Genomic DNA, 20,544 nt, shown 5'->3' with positions numbered 1-20,544 from the left:
CCGCCCAAGGGCACGTTGACAGATCTCCCACCAAGTCAAAACGGGGACCCGAACCAGCGACCTATCGGCCACCGGCCCAAGCTCCCAACTGCCAGGCCACCCACCATCCAAGATCCCCCCACAGTTCCCCGTGATCGGGTCTTTCTCACAGGCTACAAGTGAAGACAGACACATCGGAGACGTAACTGCGCACGTCCTTATCCAATTCCGAGGCGCATATTGAAGATATTGGAAGAACTGTCCACATTTACATTTCGTCAGCCAACAAAATGAGTAGGCCTAACGAACAGCAAAGGCACTAGCCTATGTCAATCTACTATCCCCCATAGTACAAAAGTTGACCTATTTTGTGCAATAAATAAATAACTTAAATGGGACTTTTTAGCCACAAATGCTAAAACGTTAGCATGTGGAAACGGTGCCAGGAAAACTAAACCAAAGCATGAATTGCTGTCATACCTTGTCCATAGACTGCTTAAAAGGGTAAGGAAACCAATGTGTAATTTTGTAATTTGGGTGAACTATCCCTTTAAGTATAAAAACGGGATTACCCGTTAAATGTATAAAAGAAAAGATGCCACATTTTGGCAAAGGACCAGATGTAGCCTAATTACCTTTTATAACACCCTCTATGTAGTACCATAACTTTGCTTATGAATGATTAGTTAACCATTACATAGTGATTGTGGAGACTATGAAGCCTTTATAATTTGTTGTATGTTTAAAAAATGTGACCGATGAAACAAACACCTACAAAGCACAGATGCAAAAGTTAGACATTTGTGAGGTTATCTTATTTTACATGAAAAATTGACAAGCATTCCTACTGCTGTAAGTTTGACAAGCATTCCTACTGCTGTAAGTTTGACAAGCATTCCTACTGCTGTAAGTTTGACAAGCATTCCTACTGCTGTAAGTTTGACAAGCATTCCTACTGCTGTAAGTTTGACAAGCATTCCTACTGCTGTAAGTTTGACAAGCATTCCTACTGCTGTAAGTTTGACAAGCATTCCTACTGCTGTAAGTTTGACAAGCATTCCTACTGCTGTAAGTTTGACAAGCATTCCTACTGCTGTAAGTTTGACAAGCATTCCTACTGCTGTAAGTTTGACAAGCATTCCTACTGCTGTAAGTTTGACAAGCATTCCTACTGCTGTAAGTTTGACAAGCATTCCTACTGCTGTAAGTTTGACAAGCATTCCTACTGCTGTAAGTTTGACAAGCATTCCTACTGCTGTAAGTTTGACAAGCATTCCTACTGCTGTAAGTTTGACAAGCATTCCTACTGCTGTAAGTTTGACAAGCATTCCTACTGCTGTAAGTTTGACAAGCATTCCTACTGCTGTAAGTTTGACAAGCATTCCTACTGCTGTAAGTTTGACAAGCATTCCTACTGCTGTAAGTTTGACAAGCATTCCTACTGCTGTAAGTTTGACAAGCATTCCTACTGCTGTAAGTTTGACAAGCATTCCTACTGCTGTAAGTTTGACAAGCATTCCTACTGCTGTAAGTTTGACAAGCATTCCTACTGCTGTAAGTTTGACAAGCATTCCTACTGCTGTAAGTTTGACAAGCATTCCTACTGCTGTAAGTTTGACAAGCATTCCTACTGCTGTAAGTTTGACAAGCATTCCTACTGCTGTAAGTTTGACAAGCATTCCTACTGCTGTAAGTTTGACAAGCATTCCTACTGCTGTAAGTTTGACAAGCATTCCTACTGCTGTAAGTTTGTGGTCCTTCCAATGCAGCCATGCATGCACATATCAAATAACACAAGCCTTTGTGACATCCATGTTTCCTCTTTTATAAAGAAAGCATCAATGTCAAAGTGACAGCTTGGGGTCCGCCTGTCCTGACCTGCAGTTTTACACTAGCTTTCTCACTGGAGCCATAAACTGGCCCACTTGCCGTGTCATTTAAAAAAAATATTACAGTATTTGGAAGGATATTTAGGCTATAAATTATTACTTATACAGTAATCTTGGCACCATGAACCAAACAGTGACACGAGACGTATACAGTATAAAGGTCTACACTGACTTGGGCATATCAATAGTGTTACCAGTGCTCCTTTTCTTCAATGCACTTTCTTGCATTGCACTTATGAGGTGAAAACATTTAGAGCAGGTTGGGGTTGATGCCTGCAGCAATCAATGAACTGCAGATAAGAGCAGAAGTGACAGGTAAGCAGACTGCCCTTTCCTCTGCCCTGCCATCTTCAACCATAGATCCAGGATCCAAGATACACTCGACACACACACTAAGCTACAATCTAGCTTCAACAGCAAGTTCAATAGCAGCATCAGCATCTCCCCCTACTCCTTCATCAATCTCAAATAACATGAATACAACAATACTGATAAAGAATACAGTACAATTTAATAGCACTGTATAGACCTGCAATGATTAGACTCTGCAGAGCATTGTGTAGGGTCAGACATCAGATTCAGACAGCACAGTAAATCAATGGAATTATTGAAATGAAAATCTTTATATCTCAGATATTCATTTTTTGTTATAAAATAACATTTTATTAGTGTAATATAGCAGTGAATATCTGTTGATAGCAACCTATAAATTGTCTTAGTTTGCGTTTGCTTTCTTAACCTCATGGCCAAAAGGGGAAATAATATTCAACACAGTTCCCCAATTGCCCTTCAAGAGTAGGCTATACAGATAAGGCCACTTGAAACGACCTTTCTGGAGAGCATTCTGTGAACACAAGCCACTTCGCCCTACACACACACACACACACCCTCCTCTTCAGCACCACGGAGCTGTCCGGTCGGCGGTTCTGTAAATTTTAAAAAACGAACGCTCCTTGCGTAGACTATTATGAAGATTATTATGCCTAGTTTCATCTGAAAGTATCAATTCCAGCAACAATCTTTCGCATATTTTCCCCCTCCAATCATGTTTGGTTGACTAGGCACTGTAAACAGAATTCAATGGGACAGCGTTTTGGACGAATAGGCTAAGCTACAAACGAGTGTTCAGCCCCATTCGCGTTCAACTCCGAATAATTTAAAATGTAGGCTATAGCCTAGATAGAATACTGAACAATTACGTTATGTGATAGCAATCTGTCACTTAATTTGCCCACTCTAACAGAATATGCATATTGATTCTGCGGCCTAGTCCCAATTAAATTGGCCCAACACCAAATCACTGTTAAGATTCAGAGCTTCAGCCCAGATGGCCTTGTCGTGGTAGCAGCATATGCTATAGTGCGGCAGTTTTCCCAAGCAAATTATCTAGGACTCAGGAAAATACACAGCTATGACTGTTCAAACACATATTGTTCAATCGAAGTAGGCTATGTTGGCGACATTTTTTATTCTAACGTCCCCCACCCTATAAAGGCCGTTGAAGCGCCGCTTCCTCTCCATCTTGACAGGCAGGAAATTGCATCCACCTCGCACCTCCCCCATAAACTGCCCATGATATTTCAATATGACAACATTAAAGAACACCGCGACAAACGCAAGCGGCGACGGGTTTTTGCACCTACCTTTTGTAGTCGGAGGAGAAAATCCCTCCGCTGGCCGGGTCGTGGCCATATTCGGGCTCCCCGACATTCGAGGAGCCCCCTTTTTCATCATTGAAAGCGGAGCTTGCAGACATTTCAGCAGCTTCTTTGGAACACAATGATGGAGATTTAGTGCGGCGATCAGGGCACCTCTTAAAGGCACACTACCAGCTATCTTCCCTCTATTCTCTGTGATACACTGTCACCAAGTAGACCAGGTTATCCCCAACATTGGAACTATATAGGCGACAACACAAGGTCTTGGGACTCATTTATAACAGTTGCATACATTTCTGTGTGCACCATTTATAAAAAGTCTGCATACATACACAAATGTTGAGATTTATAAACTTGCCATACATGTTTCCGTTATAAATCAGACCTGTCGTAAAACTGTGCACGTGAACGAGCATTAAAACTCCGCCTGGAAAACGCCGTCCATTCACCTTTTATGGTGACAAAACGCCATATATTTGCTGTTTAATTTGAAACTATTTTAATTAGGCCATGGCAGTTTCTATAAGAGAGATTGATATATATACACTGAGTGTACAAAACATTAAGAGCACCTTCCTTGAGTTTCAAATGAAACATGCCTGCTGCTTATATAGCTAGTGCCTGTCCACGCATTCTGCAAGCTTGATTGTATATTCTAAACAATTTAAAAGTAGGCTAAATGCTACACTTCTATGCAAAATATGAATTGTTGTTCAATATTTTGTTAATTATTGGGATTCTATATCCTGCTTTGGTATAGGCTCTGAGATTCAACAGGCAATTAGGTCGCATCGTTATCGCACAGCAATAGGCTACTGTAGCCTACCCTTAATATCAAATATTTTACATAAGCTACCGGTCTATTTACTGTGTTGACAGAATGTTTTAATATTTTGCAGTAATTCATGCCATATCTGGCAAAGGACTGTAGGAGAAAACAAAGGCAAATTGTTGAGTACCTGTCAGCAGATCATTTGAATTCAACGTATTGCAACATATTTTCCCCCAACCTAAATATTATGGACTGCCCGCGAATTCTGAAAATAAAATAATGTTTTATCTGTTCTTACAGTAGCATACATAGATCTACTTCAGTGTAAAATATAAACTGTTCACCTGTTAAATTCAACTATAAATGTGCTGCCTATGGGATTGCAAAATGTAGGCAATCTCTATCTGCCATGTCTATCAGGCATGATTAGGCAAATCTTTTTTTCTAGTAAAACCAGTTTATCAGTTTTACAGATTTACAACAGTAAATTATTGTATTATTGTTTCTACTCACTGTTAGTAAACCTAGCTAGCTAGCTAGATTGCTGGATAGCAAATACTTGTTATTTACTTCTGTTTGGAATCCTCTCTTGCGTCATGCCTATAATTTTGTGAGATTGATACGCATCTGCTGTCATAATCATAACCAATGTCAACCCTCGTCAATTATGTTACATAGCTAGCTAGAAGAGGTTTTACAATCGAGATACAATAGATGTACTATTGTAAAACCTCTTCTGTTTTTAGTCATAGATATGGCTACCAGTAGCTGTTTAGCTAACATAGCTAGCTAGCTAGACTAGCTACCTAATTTAGCAAACAGAGAAATGATTTGATTTTCCCAGAGCAAGAAGCACCACCCTACACGAGTTATAGTGTTTCAGAGACTGGAAAAAATCTGTCACCTTGTATATTTAGCAATGAATCTACTGATAGGAAAATCGCTGAAAGACGTCCAATGGCTCTATCGAACAAGGACAACTATATCTACACACAAAAAACATGTAGTGCGATCGGTATAACATAGAGCCTTCCCGAAATGCCACAAAGCAGGACCACATTTATTTGCAGATCTCCTCAATACAACGAAAGTCATCATAGGGTGTATAGTTCGGCGTGCAAAGCCCAGTCCTGCCCTCTTTGTGGCCAATTATGTGTGAAACACATCTCACTGACCTAGAAATCCTTCAGACATGATCAAAACAAACCCAGGGTCCCCCAGTGTGAAACTTCCCTTTAAATATTGTGGGGTTCTATTTTCTTATAACTGGATGTGATGCCTAGCTTAGAAAGAATGCATTTATGATTAAACATAATAGGTTTGTACTGTACTGATATAAATATTTTAACATAACAAGCTGTGATTCATGTGAGGAATGTTAGGGAGTAGGGTGAGACAGACTTGTGATTCTCACAGACACATACACAATGCCTCTTTGTTAAACCGCGCTCAAGGACGTGTACTGCAAAAGTGCTGACTTTCTGCACAAGTTGCAAAACAACTAGACACCTGGCAACAGTGAAGAATGTTTTAATGATATTAATGATATGATATAGGCTGAGTAAGTCTAAACCACGCTCAGTCTCTACTCTGATTGGCCAGCAGGGAGCGGGAACTATCTCTGTCAGAGTATTTGGAGAAGAACTTAGAACAATGGATCAGTTCTCTGTCTGCCCTGCGTGGTATTTCAGTGGACCCGTATATACGAACATCATATTTACCTTTGAAGGTTTTGCATTAATTAAAATACTAGTCTATTTTAGAAGACGTGTATTGACCTCTTTTTGTTCCTATACCAGATTTGAATTGACGCAACTTAACAATATGCAGCCTGCAAACTCAATGGATTAATAGAGAATAATTACTCTATCTATGTGATGTACTAGAACCATTTTTACTGTACCATTCTGAACCTCTCCCTGACCCAGTCTGTAATAACTACATGTTTCAAGCATGTGTCCAAGAACGACAACGTAACCTGTCTAAATGACTATCGCCTCATAGCACTCACACCTGTAGCCATGAAATGCTTTGAAAGGCTGATCATGGCTAGGGCTGTTATGGTGACCATATTACCGTCACACTGGCGGTCACGAGTCATGAAGGCAGTCAAATTCCACGTGACAGTTTAGTCACGGTAATTAGGCTTCTCCAAGCTCTGATGCTGCTGATGGTCATTAGTAGCCTACCAAACTTGCTAACTGCCTGGTACTCAGCACTCTATTGTCCCTCTAATCACTCCGACATCAATGCATATGTAATTGAAAATCTAATCAAACACTTCATGAGAGCCCATGAACTCATGTTGCGCAACATTTTTAAAAGGCTATGCAATTGTGTGAGAAAACAAAGTGATGGCTTCTATTAAAAAGAGGAGGATCCTATCAGCTTTCTAGGCCTATTATATTTATTTCTCAACTTTCCTAATATTAAGCACATTGCTTCTCTTTACATCAGGAGTATAGCCTACCTGGCTGGCATGAAAATAAACCACAGGAAAAGCGTCCTCCATTCGCTATTTAAGTGCATAGGTGACATGTATTTTCCCCCCTTCCCCTGTTTCGAGACAGGCACATGATAATGGTCCATTCTAAATCAAAACAAATTTCACACACACAGTACCAGTCAAAAGTTTGGACACACCTACTCATTCAAGGGTTTTCCTTTATTTTTACTATTTTTTTACATTGTAGAATAATAGTGAAGACATCAAAACTATGAAATAACACATATGGAATCATGTAGTAACCAAAAAAGTGTTAAACATATCAAAATATATTTTATATTTGAGATTCTTCAAATAGACACCCTTTGCCTTGATGACAGCTTTGCACACTCTTGGCATTCTCTCAACCAGCTTCATGAGGAAGTCACCTGGAATGCATTTCAATTAACAGGTGTGACTTCTTAAAAGGGAATTTGTGTAATTTCCTTCCTTCTTAATGCGTTTGAGCCAATCAGTTGTGTTGTGACAAGGTAGTGGGGGTATACAGAAGATAGCCCTATTTGGTAAAATACCAAGTCCATATTATGGCAAGAACAGCTCAAATAAGCAAAGAGAAATGACAGTCAAATCAAATTTAATTTGTCACATGTGCCAAATACAACAGGTGTAGTAGACCTTACAGTGAAATGCAAATAGTCTGGGTAGCCATTTGATTAGATGTTCCTGCTTTAGTTTTTGCTTGTAAGCAGGACTCAGGAGGATATAATTATGGTCAGATTTGCCAAATGGAGGGCGAGGGAGAGCTTTGTACGCGTCTCTGTGTGTGGAGTATAGGTGGTCTATAGTTTTTTCCAATGCTGTTAGAAATGTTTGCTTATGGCCGTATACAGTTCATTGAGTGCGGTCTTAGTGCCAGCTTCGGTTTGTGGTGGTAAATAGGCAGCTACGAAGAATATAGATGAAAACTCTCTTGGTAGATAGTGTGGTCTACAGCTCATCATGAGATACTCTACCTCAGGCTAGCAAAACCTCAAGACTTCCTTAGATATCGTGCACCAGTTGTTGTTTATATCTGTTGTCCATCATTACTTTAAGACAAGAAGGTCAGTCAATACGGAACATTTCAAGAACTTTGAAAGTTTCTTCAAGTGCTGTCGCAAAAACTATCAAGCGCTACAATGAAACTGGTTCTCATGAGGAAACTAAACATGCTGACTAGACCGGGCGCACATGTGCATCCACGTATGTTGATTTTGACGCGATCAGGTCACGCAGGTTGAAATACCAAAATGAACTCTGAACCAACTATATTGGGGACAGGTCGAAACGCATGAAACATTTATGAGAATTTAGCTAGCTTGCTGTTGCTAGCTAATTTGTCCTGGGATATAAACATTGGGTTGTTATTTTACCTGAAATGCACAAGGTCCTCTACTCCGACAATTAATTCACAGATAAAAGGGTAAACCTAGTTAGTTTCTAGAAATCTCTCCTCCTTCAGTCTTCTTCTTCTTCTTTGGACTTTATATGGTGGTTGGCAACCAACTTTAAGGTGCATTACCACCACCAACTGGACTTTAGTGTGGACCTCAGTTCATCTTTCAATCACCCATGTGGGTATATGCTCCTAAAAACCAATGAGGAGATGGGAGAGGCGGGACTTGCAGTGCGTCAAGCGTAAAAAATAGAGGTTTTCACTCAAAATCTCACGATACATGGCCCCATTCATTCTTTCCTTTACACGGATCAGTCGTCCTGGTCCCTTTGCAGAAAAACAGCCCCAAAGCATGATGTTTCCACCCCCATGCTTCACAGTAGCTATGGTGTTCTTTGGATGCAACTCAGCATTCTTTGTCCTCCAAACACGACGAGTTGAGTTTTTACCAAAAAGTTCTATTTTGGTTTCATCTGACCATATGACATTCTCCCAATCCTCTTCTGGATCATCCAAATGCACTCTAGCAAACTTCAGACGGGCCTGGACATGTACTGGCTTAAGCAGGGGGACACATCTGGCACTGCAGGATTTGAGTCCCTGGCGGCGTAGTGTGTTACTGATGGTAGGCTTTGTTACTTTGGTCCCAGCTCTCTGCAGGTCATTCACTAGGTCCCCCCGTGTGGTTCTGGGATTTTTGCTCACCGTTCTTGTGATCATTTTGACCCCACGGGGTGAGATCTTGCGTGGAGCCCCAGATCGAGGGAGATTATCAGTGGTCTTGTATGTCTTCCATTTCCTAATAATTGCTCCCACAATTGATTTCTTCAAACCAAGCTGCTTACCTATTGCAGATTCAGTCTTCCCAGCCTGGTGCAGGTCTACAATGTTGTTTCTGGTGTCCTTTGACAGCTCTTTGGTCTTGGCCATAGTGGAGTTTGGAGTGTGACTGTTTGAGGTTGTTGACAGGTGTCTTTTATACTGATAACAAGTTCAAACAGGTGCCATTAATACAGGTAACGAGTGGAGGACAGAGGAGCCTCTTAAAGAAGAAGTTACAGGTCTGTGAGAGCCAGACATTTTGCTTGTTTGTAGGTGACCAAATACTTATTTTCCACCATAATTTGCAAATAAATTCATAAAAAATCCTACAAAGTGATTTTCTGGAATTTTTTTTCTCAATTTGTCTGTCATAGTTGACGTGTACCTATGATGAAAACTACAGGCCTCTCTCATCTTTTTAAGTGGGAGAACATGCACAATTGGTGGCTGACTAAATACTTTTTTCCCCCACTGTATCATTCTTGTGCAATTTATATCTATAGGCTACATTGAGGTTTTTCTTTTATTATTTAAGGCTATCTGGTATTAGTGCGTAAGCCAAAGCTTTAGGGCCTAACTGTACGCACGCCAAATAGCCTACATGGCAATCGCCAAAAGCTTTTGGGAACGGCAGAAAAAGTCAACGTCGATCCACGGAGGCAAAAAGGACAATGTCGGAGTTCAGTTCAATTCAATAAGAGAAAAGCTGTGAATTGGAGAGTTGAAAATAAAGAGAAGGGAGGGCCAGAAAAGTAATGTTTGGGAAAGATTTGGTGAAGTGGAAAAAGAGGATGATAGCAGTGCTGGTTTTGTGTGGTGATTGGGAGGCGCTATAGCCTGCAAATTCGACAGTCACAAGACAGGGACTTCAAATAGGCCCATGCCACATCAAGGGAACTGTAGCCTACTGTTCAGATGTGTTAAATGGAAAGTGAAATCTGGACACCTTTTAACCTCTCACATGGCCTTAATATTAACTCCTGCAGAATTAAGCATTTCTTGCAGCAAAATTATACACCAAATGTAGGCTACATTTCTACTTGGGAACAGGAGTGAAGAAATATGATTTATTTCCATCAGCATCTTGAAAGAATGCGAATGCGCAGTTAAATACAGTCTGTAAAGGTGCTATCTTTATCAGAATCATAAAAGCTGCTAGTATTTCAACCAAATAAAAACTGAAATCTTATCAGAAACATGTTGGGTCATTTTCAAAGCTTTCTATTTCCTTACAACCGGTCAAACTGCTGCACCCCCTGTAAAAATATTGTTCCGCAGTCTCTGACTGTAGCCTACAGCACATTTTCTATATTAGCGGGTTAGGATCGGGTGCAGGCCTCAGAGTTTTACTTTATCACATATAGTCGGGCGGTTACGGATGGGTTATTAGCAATTGCGGGCGGGTGAACAAACAGCTGACCCACACACCACTAGTGGGTATCCCCCCCGCCACCTGTGTTTGCCTTGGTTAAGGACCGCTTGCCTCTCTTCCCAGAAGGGTCAGGGTCCCACCTCGCTGATCCGGTCCTATGTAGACTTTCGAGACCAGGCTGGCTAACAAGCACTGCATTGCGTTCTAGCCAGGTTAGCTAACTCGCAGAGGCGAGCTAGCTACTTCTAGCTATTCCTGCCTCCCCACAGCGGAGTTGCTTGGGTAGTTCTCTTGTTTAGCACACATAGCGTTAAGTTGCTTGGTTATTCTAAACAGACCGTGCTGCGGTCAAAGAGGCTAGCTAGCCTAGCATAGACTAAAGAGCCTCCTGGCTAACGTCGGCTAGCATTCATAACTTCCAGTGAATGAAACTTACTAGCGTTCACCCGGCGCCATGGCAACCCCATTCCTATTTTCAATTCCTGGAGTTGGAGGGAGTGGAGAAAGCGGGGCTTGTGTGCTCCTCCGATGAGGAAGTAGCACCCAAGCAGCTGCGCCGTTCCACAAAAACATTAATGTGATGCCAGTGCCCTCACGTTTTGTTACGACAAATGGGGTACTACGCCAGCCATTGCCTGAGCCTTCTGTGCCCATAAGGGGGGTCAGGGTTCATGCAGGCTTTACAGTCTCACGGAAGCCAACATCTGTTTGAAGCTTGTCCATGTTTAATGCCCCTCTGGTACCCCTCGATCCACAGTGTTGACGGCGTTCAAGGGGTACATCAATCTCCCCAGGGTGGGAGTAATAAGTTGGGCGATTCGATCTGTCCACAAGGGGGCACCCCTCCCCATAGGTGGCGTATTACTGGGATTCATTGCTGATTCCTGCCTGTAGCTCACTAGTCCCTATGAGGTGTCAAGTGATACAGGTGATGGCTCTGTACGCGATTGGTGGTTGGTTGTGGAGTCGAGGGAACAAGCAGGGTGGACACAATCATGCTATTATTCCATACACAGTCTTTGGTTCTTATGAACCCCTGTCCTTCTCCAGCTCAGTGCTTTTCATTCCTGGGAATTATATTTGATTCCGAATCGCCCCTGTCTGTTACCACAGAAGGGGTCCGTTTTCCAGAGCTGTCTGTCCCATTCCCAGCTAGGTTACAAGGGGCTTGGTCGCCAGTGGGCTACCTATGACTGGTCTGTAGGGTAACCTCCATGATAACTGTTTTTCCCCCTGGGTCTATTTTTTATGCGTATGGTCCAGCACTGGGTGCCAGCCTGTTACCGGAACACATCTTACCGCCTAAACCGAGTGAGGCTCGTTGTGAGCACTGCCAATCGGGGTACGTTACTGATCGCCGGAGCCCTTGTACCCAGAGTGGGCTGGGCTTTAGGCAAACCTTGGCACATAAACAGTTTTTTCAACCACAAATTCCAGTGTTCATGAGTGTCAAAAGTGTTGTCTCCCACACGTAAGTTCGATGAAAAGTGTCCCTTTTCCACGTTCAGACACACGGTTGTCAAGAGTGGTGGAAATGGAAAAATAACCAATCTCTCCCAGTCCACAAGGTGGCGTCCTGCCCCTTCAGATGGCACTTCACGGAAGGCTCGCTGTCTGCTCCGACCAATGGTGTGCATGAGCAGTGTCGCCCTGGATCATGCGAACAGTGATGTCAGGATACAGGCTACAATGTATCCCCACAGAGGGTTTCCGGGTTCCGGCTCTGATTAGCCAAATTACGGTTGGGTCAAACAGTGCGTTTTCGCCAGTGTCTATGCCTACTGGGGATAATGGCTTCTGTGATGGAAGTCGTTCCCCTGGGGGTATTGTTGATGCGGTCCTTCCATTGCTGGGTGATAGCCACTCACCTGGACGCATCTCGCAGCCTAAGCCGATCGCTGGGGTGCGCTGTACAAAGGCAATTCGATTTGGCGGTATGGACACTGCATTTCAGTTACCTGGAACTCCTAACAGTGATCTGTTGCTCAGTTGCTCCTCCTTGCTTTTGTCGGGCCTGCTTGTGCCAGTCAGAACCGACAATATGTTAATGGTGGCGGTCATCAACAGATGGGGAGAGACTGTCTCTCCTTGGCTCGCTCCCTATTGACGGAGCCTCACCGGGGGCCCACCCCCTGGTCGTGTGGTTCCTGGAAGGTGCACGTTGTCTCAGACCGGTCTCTAAACCTATTGCGCCCACATGGGACTCTGGAGTTGGTAGATCTGAAGATCCTCTTCTACGAAACCACCCTGCTCATGGCTTTGGCCTTGGCTAAATGTGTTGGGGACCTCCATGCATTATCCGTACACCCTTCCTGTACTCAGTTCGCCCCGGGCAACTCTAAGGTGACGTTGCATCCAAATGCGTCCTTTACCCCCGAAGTCATTGCTATGTCCTACAGGTCCTTATCTTTTGAGCTATTTTCCTTTTCACCTCCTCCTTTTGCTTCTGAAGAGCAACAGAGTTCACATGCCCTGTGTCTGGTGCGAGCTTTACGCACGCACGTACATTGACCGACCCAGGATATCCGGTTTGTGACAAGAGAGTCTCTCTCACTGGATTGTGGAGCCCATCTCCCTGGCATATAACAGCAAGAGGCAAGGGTTATGTAGTGGTGTACGCGCCCACTTCACCGGGGGTCTGGCAGCGTTTTGGCCGTTGTTTAAAGGGTTGACTAAAGGAGATATTTGTGCTGCAGCACACTGTATCACCACACACTTTTGTGAGGTTTTATGTCTTGGATGTCACAGCTCCCAGTGTGCTTACAGCTGGAACAGGTGAAAGTCACTAGGCAGCATGCCGTGTGCACAGTGTGTAAAGTACTTAAGTAAAAAATACTTTTAAGTGCTACTTGAGTAGTTATTTTGGGGTATCTGTACTTTTCTTTACTGTTTCTATTTTTGACTACTTTTACTTCACTACATTTCTAAAGAAAATGATTTTTTACCTCAGACAATTTCCCTGGCATCCAAAAGCACTTGTTACATTTTGAATGCTTAGCAGAACAGAAAAATTGTCAAATTCATGCACTTATCAAGAAAACATCCCTGGTCATACGTACTGCCTCTGATCTGGCGGACTAACTGAACACAAATGCTTGGTTTGTAAATTATGTCTGAGTGTTGGAGTGTGCCTCTGGCTATCCGTACATTTTAAAAAACAAGAATATTGTGCCATCTGGTTTGCTTAATATACGGAATTTCAAATGATTTACTTTTGAAATGTAAGTATATTTTAGCAATTACATTTACTTTTGATACTTAAGTATATTTAGAATCAAATACTTTTAGACTTTTACTCAAGTAGTATTTGTCACGATCGTTCATGAACGAGAAGGACCAAGGCGCAGCTTGATATGCATTCATATTTATTTCACGAATAAACGCACAACCAAAACAACAAACGAAACGTGACGTCCAAGGTAGACAAATAACATACCTCACACGGAACAAGATCCCACAACTGACTGGTGCCAAAAGGCTGCCTAAGTATGGTCTCCAATCAGAGACAACGAGCTACAGCTGCCTCTGATTGGGAACCACCCTGGCCAACATAGATCTAAACGATCTAGAAACTAACATAGACAAACCCAACACAGAAAATACACACCCTGACTCAACCAATACAAGTCCCTAGAGTCAGGGCGTGACAGTACCCCCCCCAAAGGTGCGGACTCCGACCGAGCCACATAAACCTAATAGGGTAGGGGCCGGGTGGGCATTCCGCCTCAGAGGCGGATCCGGCTCCGGAGTGGAGCCGCTGGCCGGAGCTGGACTTGACCCCGGTGGAGCGGATTGCTCTGGCTCCGGAGTGGAGCCGCTGACCGGAGCTGGACCAGGCACCGGTGGAACAGGCACGGGCCGTGCCGGACTGGACACACGCACCACTGGCTTGGTGCGGGGAGCAGGAACGTGCCGGACTGGGCTGACGACGCGCACCCCTGGCTTGGTGCGGGGAGCAGGATCGGGCCGGACTGGGCTGAAGACGCGCACCACTGGCTTGGTGCGGGGAGCAGGAACGGGCCGGACTGGGCTGACGACGCGCACCACTGGCTTGGTGCGGGGAGCAGGAACGGGCCGGACTGGGCTGACGACACGCACCACTGGCTTGGTGCGGGGAGCAGGAACGGGCCGGGCCGGGCTGGCGACGCACACCACTGGCCTGGTGCGGGGAGCAGGAACAGGCCGGGCCGGGCTGGCGACGCGCACCACTGGCTTAGTGCGAGGGACAGGAACAGGTCGGGCCGGGCTGGCGACGCGCACTACTGGCTTGGTGCACGGGGCAGGAACAGGCCGGGCCGGGCTGGCGACGCGCACTACTGGCTTCGTGCACGGGGCAGGAACAGGCCGGGCCGGGCTGGCGACGCGCACCACTGACTTGGTGCGAGGGACAGGAACAGGCCGGACCGGGCTGGCGATGCGCACCACTGGCTTGATGCGAGGAGCAGGAACGGGCCGAACCATACTGGGAACACCCACCACTGGCTTAGTGCGGGAATCAGGAACGGGCCGGACCGGACTGGCGACACGCACCACTTGATTGGTGCGAGGAGCGGGACTGGGTTCCTTCATTAACCCCCGCTCCTTCTGCTGCCTAACCAGCTCCTCTCGCCGTGCCTCTACACTTTCCTTCTGTTCCCTCTGAACCAATGACCCCCTTAATCTGGCGGCCTCCTCTGCTAAACGGCTGAACCGCTCTATCGCGGCCTCCTGCTGCCTCGTTGTCCACGGCGTGAGCCCCCCCCTAAAATTTTTGGGGGCTTGTCTCTCCCCCGTGATCCTGGCCTCCATCCCTCTTGCCAGACTCTCGCTCATCTCCTCCCAAGTCCATCCTCTCTCCGCGTCACGCTGCTTGATCCAGGATTGGTGGGATCTTCTGTCACGATCGTTCATGAACGAGAAGGACCAAGGCGCAGCGTGATATGCATTCATATTTATTTCACGAATAAACGCACAACCAAAACAACAAACGAAACGTGACGTCCAAGGTAGACAAATAACATACCTCACACGGAACAAGATCCCACAACTGACTGGTGCCAAAAGGCTGCCTAAGTATGGTCTCCAATCAGAGACAACGAGCTACAGCTGCCTCTGATTGGGAACCACCCTGGCCAACATAGATCTAAACGATCTAGAAACTAACATAGACAAACCCAACACAGAAAATACACACCCTGACTCAACCAATACAAGTCCCTAGAGTCAGGGCGTGACAGTATTTTACTGGGTGACTTTCACTTGAGCCATTTTCTATTAAGTATATTTACTTTTGCTCAAGTATGACAATTGGGTACTTTTTCCACCACTGCATGTGCGCAATACCCAGACTGCCACATCAGGTGGGGTCAGGTCTGGGTTGTCTGCCATGGGTCATTTAATTTAGTATCCGTTGGGGTCGGCTTGGGTGGGCTTGCGGCGTGATTATATTTCCCCATAGTATGTTGTACCGAAGTTGACTGACTGAAAGGGAACATTAACATTGATTTACAAAGTCCTGACAAAGGCCTTATCTCGGCACTTGGACTCTGCTTTGCCTTCTATAATCGACTCCGATCAAACTGCTTTCATGAAAAACAGATTTCTTCAATCTTAGACATCTTTTTTATATCATATACACGGCACCGTCCGTTAAATCAGATGTTGTCATTTCAATGGACACCGAGAAAGCATTTGATCGAATGGGACTATTTTCTTAATACCCTGACAAGGTTTGGTTTTGGTCAATCTCCTGGATCAGAATTCTGTATAAATCCCCCTTGGCCTCAGTGCGGACCAATGACAAGTTCTTGCAATACTTACTCACAGCCAGCAGCCCTGTCCAGCTTGGGTGCAAATTGAGGAGTCCTCATATGAATTGGCATCCCTATCATCACTCGTCCTCACCCTTGCCCATTTCTATCTCTAAATATACTGTCAATCCAGTGGTAAAGAGTCATTAAGAATATGGATACAATTCAGGAAAACGTTTAAGTTCATGTCAGCCTCTATAGCAATCTGTAAAACCATCTATTCCATCCTTCCAGCATTGACAGTGCATTTAGTGTGTGGCAGGGAAAGGGGCTGCACTGTGTTATGGATCTGTACATTGACAAGCAATTTGACTAATTTGAGCAAATATCGGACTAATTTAATCTTCCCAGATCAAGATTTATTTTTATATTTGCTAAATGTTTAGCAACTTTATAACTCAGACCCACTCCAGTACTCTGGACACTATTCTGGTGCAAGGTCTGTCACAAAGCTAAGATTGCTTCTATCTATTCCATTATTTGCTCTATGCAGTCTGTACCCATCGTGAAAATCAAAACACAATGGAAACAAGACCTAGATTGTACACTGTCAGATGAAGAATGGAGATAAATTATGTCAAGAATGCACTCTTCCTCTATATGTGCGCGACAGGGAAGGGCACGCGCTGGGAGTGGGTCTCCAGGAAGGGGGTTTGCTGACGTTTGAGATTAACATGTGTTAATGCCTGTGTATTTGACCACGGCAACACGGCAACACTTCAGAACTCTTATTTTTGTGTTATTGCTTATTATTATCATTTTTTTTCTAAAAATCTAATAGGTAATGTGCTGGACACCTTGTGTGGTGGGGCTGCCTGGCCGTCTTCCGGGGAACCCATCCCCTTGTGGCTCTCTGCTCTGACCTTGACCCAATGCACCCGACATCAAACAAATATTTATTAACACCTTCATTATCTGGGTTGGGAGCTGGGGCGGGGGCATGGGTCCCTGGGGGGAGGGGTGGGCTCCCTTACTAGGGGACCAATGTTAACAACGTGTTTATGGCTTATGGCAGTATAAGAGAAGTCCCCCCCCCCCCCCCCCCCCCACACCTGTCACGTTCGTTTACAGACGGGACGGACCAAGGCGCAGCGTGATATGCGTACATGTTTATTAAATATCAAACACAACGACAAAATAACAAACAAAACGAAACGTGAAGTCCAAGGCAGCACAACACAACGAGCGACAGCTGCCTCTGATTGGGAACCACACAGGCCAACATAGATCTATACATACTAGAATGTACAACATGGGCAAACACAGCAAGGAAAATACACACCATGACTCAACATACAAGCGTCCTCTGAGTCAGGGCGTGACAACACCTGAAGAATGACATCATTGCTATGCTGTATGATTAATGTGAAAACCAACAAAAAATATATATGAAGAGTTAAACAATTTGAGATATTTTAGGATGATGTGGACATGTAGCATGAAGGTGAAAATGCTAATATAGGCACTGTTGACTTGCATTGGATTTGTGACACAAATGCTGAAAAGTTAGCATTTGAAACAATGGCCAGGTAAACAAAACCAAAGCATGGATTGCCATCATACTTTGTCCATAGACTGTTTACAGGGCAAGAAAATCAAAATCTATTTTTGTAATTTGGGTGAACTATCCCTTAATTTTTACACCTTTCTTAGACCGTTACCTTGTAATGTCCCGAAGTGACTAGTACGAGTGATTTTCATATGGGACAACCAGACAGTATCTGCAGAGAAACGTTCAAGAAGCTCTGCAATATATTTTACGTTCACTTAATTTAATAAAAAAGCTTTCCTTATTTTGACCTTGCTCACTCTATGCAGCAGAGCTATAAAATAGAATACACGCCTTGCCAGAGTAGACTTTATGACATTGTGGAGCTATGATATTTAGCACGAAAAAGAAAAGAAAAGTGAAAATATAATATACACCGTTGTCAGACAAGAACAAAATGAAGGAGACTATTTATATACATGTTTAGTTTAGATGTACAATGGATAATATTCCCCAATAATCTTATGAACTTAAGTTAATAGGACTGTATCAACAGTAAGTGGACCACAAACAATATTGAATACTTAGGATGCTTAATAAGTGACAAACAAATATCTAAAAAATAACTTTATCCTATTACTCAACAATATGAAAGCAGATTTAATTAAATTATCTTCCCATAAATCTTACAGGTAGAATAAAACTTTTCAGAATGGTTTGTATATTTATTATCAGTAATACCAATTACCCCACAGAAGACATTAGCTGTGTTCGAATACCCATACTGTAAACTACATACTTAATTAGTATATACTATTAGTTCATTTGAGTATACTGTAAACGAACTGTATCCTTTCAGTTGAGTGTACTAGCGCTTCGCCTGTCTACCGGAAGTTGATGCTGTTGCTATGCAACTTCTTGCTAGCTTGTTAGCATAACAAATTACTAGCTAGACATCTTACGACTTCATTAACAATGTCCCTTGAGAACGCATAACAACTATACCACTTACCTAAGCTAAGAATTATGTAAATAATCAAGTCAATACACGTTGGGTAGTTAGTTAGATAGCGTATAGTTAATATACTGGCAAGTTTGATGCATTAGTAGCCAACTAATTTTAGGTAGATAGCTAACATACCGGTACATACAGTGAGGGAAAAAAGTATTTGATCCCCAGCTGATTTTGTATGTTTGCCCACTGACAAAGAAATGATCAGTCTATAATTTTAATGGTAGGTTTATTTGAACAGTGCAGGCCCACATTGACCTTTGTGACCTCTGGAGCTCCATGCACCTTGTTCTAAACTCCCTGCCTAGTAAAAGACATCTCCCATGGGCATGAGAGTACAGCTCACTCCATGGAGCTCCATGCCTCTATTTAAACACTCTCTTCCTGTTAAAACCCTCTCTTTGCACAGTGCTGCCCTCCTGTGGGACAGGTTCACACACACACTCACTCACTCACACAGACACACACACACACACTCACTCACACAGACACACCTATTCACTTGGGTCTTCTCCCTCATGCCCTGATGACATCCATGCAGGCCCACATTGACCTTTGTGACCTCTGGAGCTCCATGCACCTTGTTCTACACTCCCTGCCTAGTAAAGGACATCTCCCATGGGCATGAGAGTACAGCTCACTCCATGGAGCTCCATGCCTCTATTTAATCACTCTCTTCCTATTAAAACCCTCTCTCTGCACAGTGCTGCCCTCCTGTGGGAAAGGTTGACACACACACTCACTCACTCACACACACAGGCACACACAGACAAACCTATTCACTTGGGCCTTCTCCCTCATGCCCTGCTGACATCCATGCAGGCCCACATTGACCTTTGTGACCTCTGGAGCTCCATGCACCTTGTTCTAAACTCCCTGCCTAGTAAAAGACATCTCCCATGGGCATGAGAGTAGAGCTCACTCCATGGAGCTCCATGCCTCTATTTAATCACTCTCTTCCTGTTAAAACCCTCTCTCTGCACAGTGCTGCCCTCCTGTGGGAAAGGTTGACACACACACTCACTCACTCACACACACAGGCACACACAGACAAACCTATTCACTTGGGCCTTCTCCCTCATGCCCTGCTGACATCCATGCAGGCCCACATTGACCTTTGTGACCTTTGGAGCTCCATGCACCTTGTTCTAAACTCCCTGCCTAGTAAAAGAGTTATCCCATGGGCATGAGAGTAGAGCTCACTCCCTGGAGCACCATGCCTCTTTTTAATCACTCTCTCCCCATTAAAACCCTCTCTCCCATGGGCTTGAGAGTAGAGCTCACTCCATTGACATCCATGCCTCTATTTAATCACTCTCTCCCTATTAAAACCCTCTCTCTCATGGGCTTGAGAGTACAGCTCACTCCATTGACATCCATGCCTATATTTAATCACTCTCTGCCTACTAAAACCCTCTCTCCCATGGGCTTGAGAATACAGCTTACTCCATTAACCTCCAGAGGTGCAGCAGGCCCAAAACAAATAATACATGGGCACAGAGCAGCCAGCCTCCATTGGAGCTGCCTGCACAGTGCTGCCCTCCTGTGGGAAAGGTTCACACACACACACACACACACACACACACACACACACACACACACACTCACTCACACACACAGGCACACACAGACAAACCTATTCACTTGGGGGTTTCTCCCTCATGCCCTGCTGACATCCATGCAGGCCCACATTGACCTTGTGACCTCTGGATGCACCTTGTTCTAAACTCCCTGCCTAGTAAAAGACATCTCCCATGGGCCTGAGAGTACAGCTCACTCCATGGAGCTCCATGCCTCTATTTAAACACTCTCTTCCTGTTAAAACCCTCTCTCTGCACAGTGCTGCCCTCCTGTGGGACAGGTTCACACACACACTCTCAC

This window comes from Coregonus lavaretus (genome assembly GCF_964263955.1).
Source record: "Coregonus lavaretus genome assembly, contig: HAP1_SCAFFOLD_562, whole genome shotgun sequence".
NCBI classification, from domain to species: Eukaryota; Metazoa; Chordata; class Actinopteri; order Salmoniformes; family Salmonidae; genus Coregonus; species Coregonus lavaretus.
The sequence above is the reverse complement of the archived record's forward strand: the minus strand, read 5'-3'. Positions refer to the sequence as shown.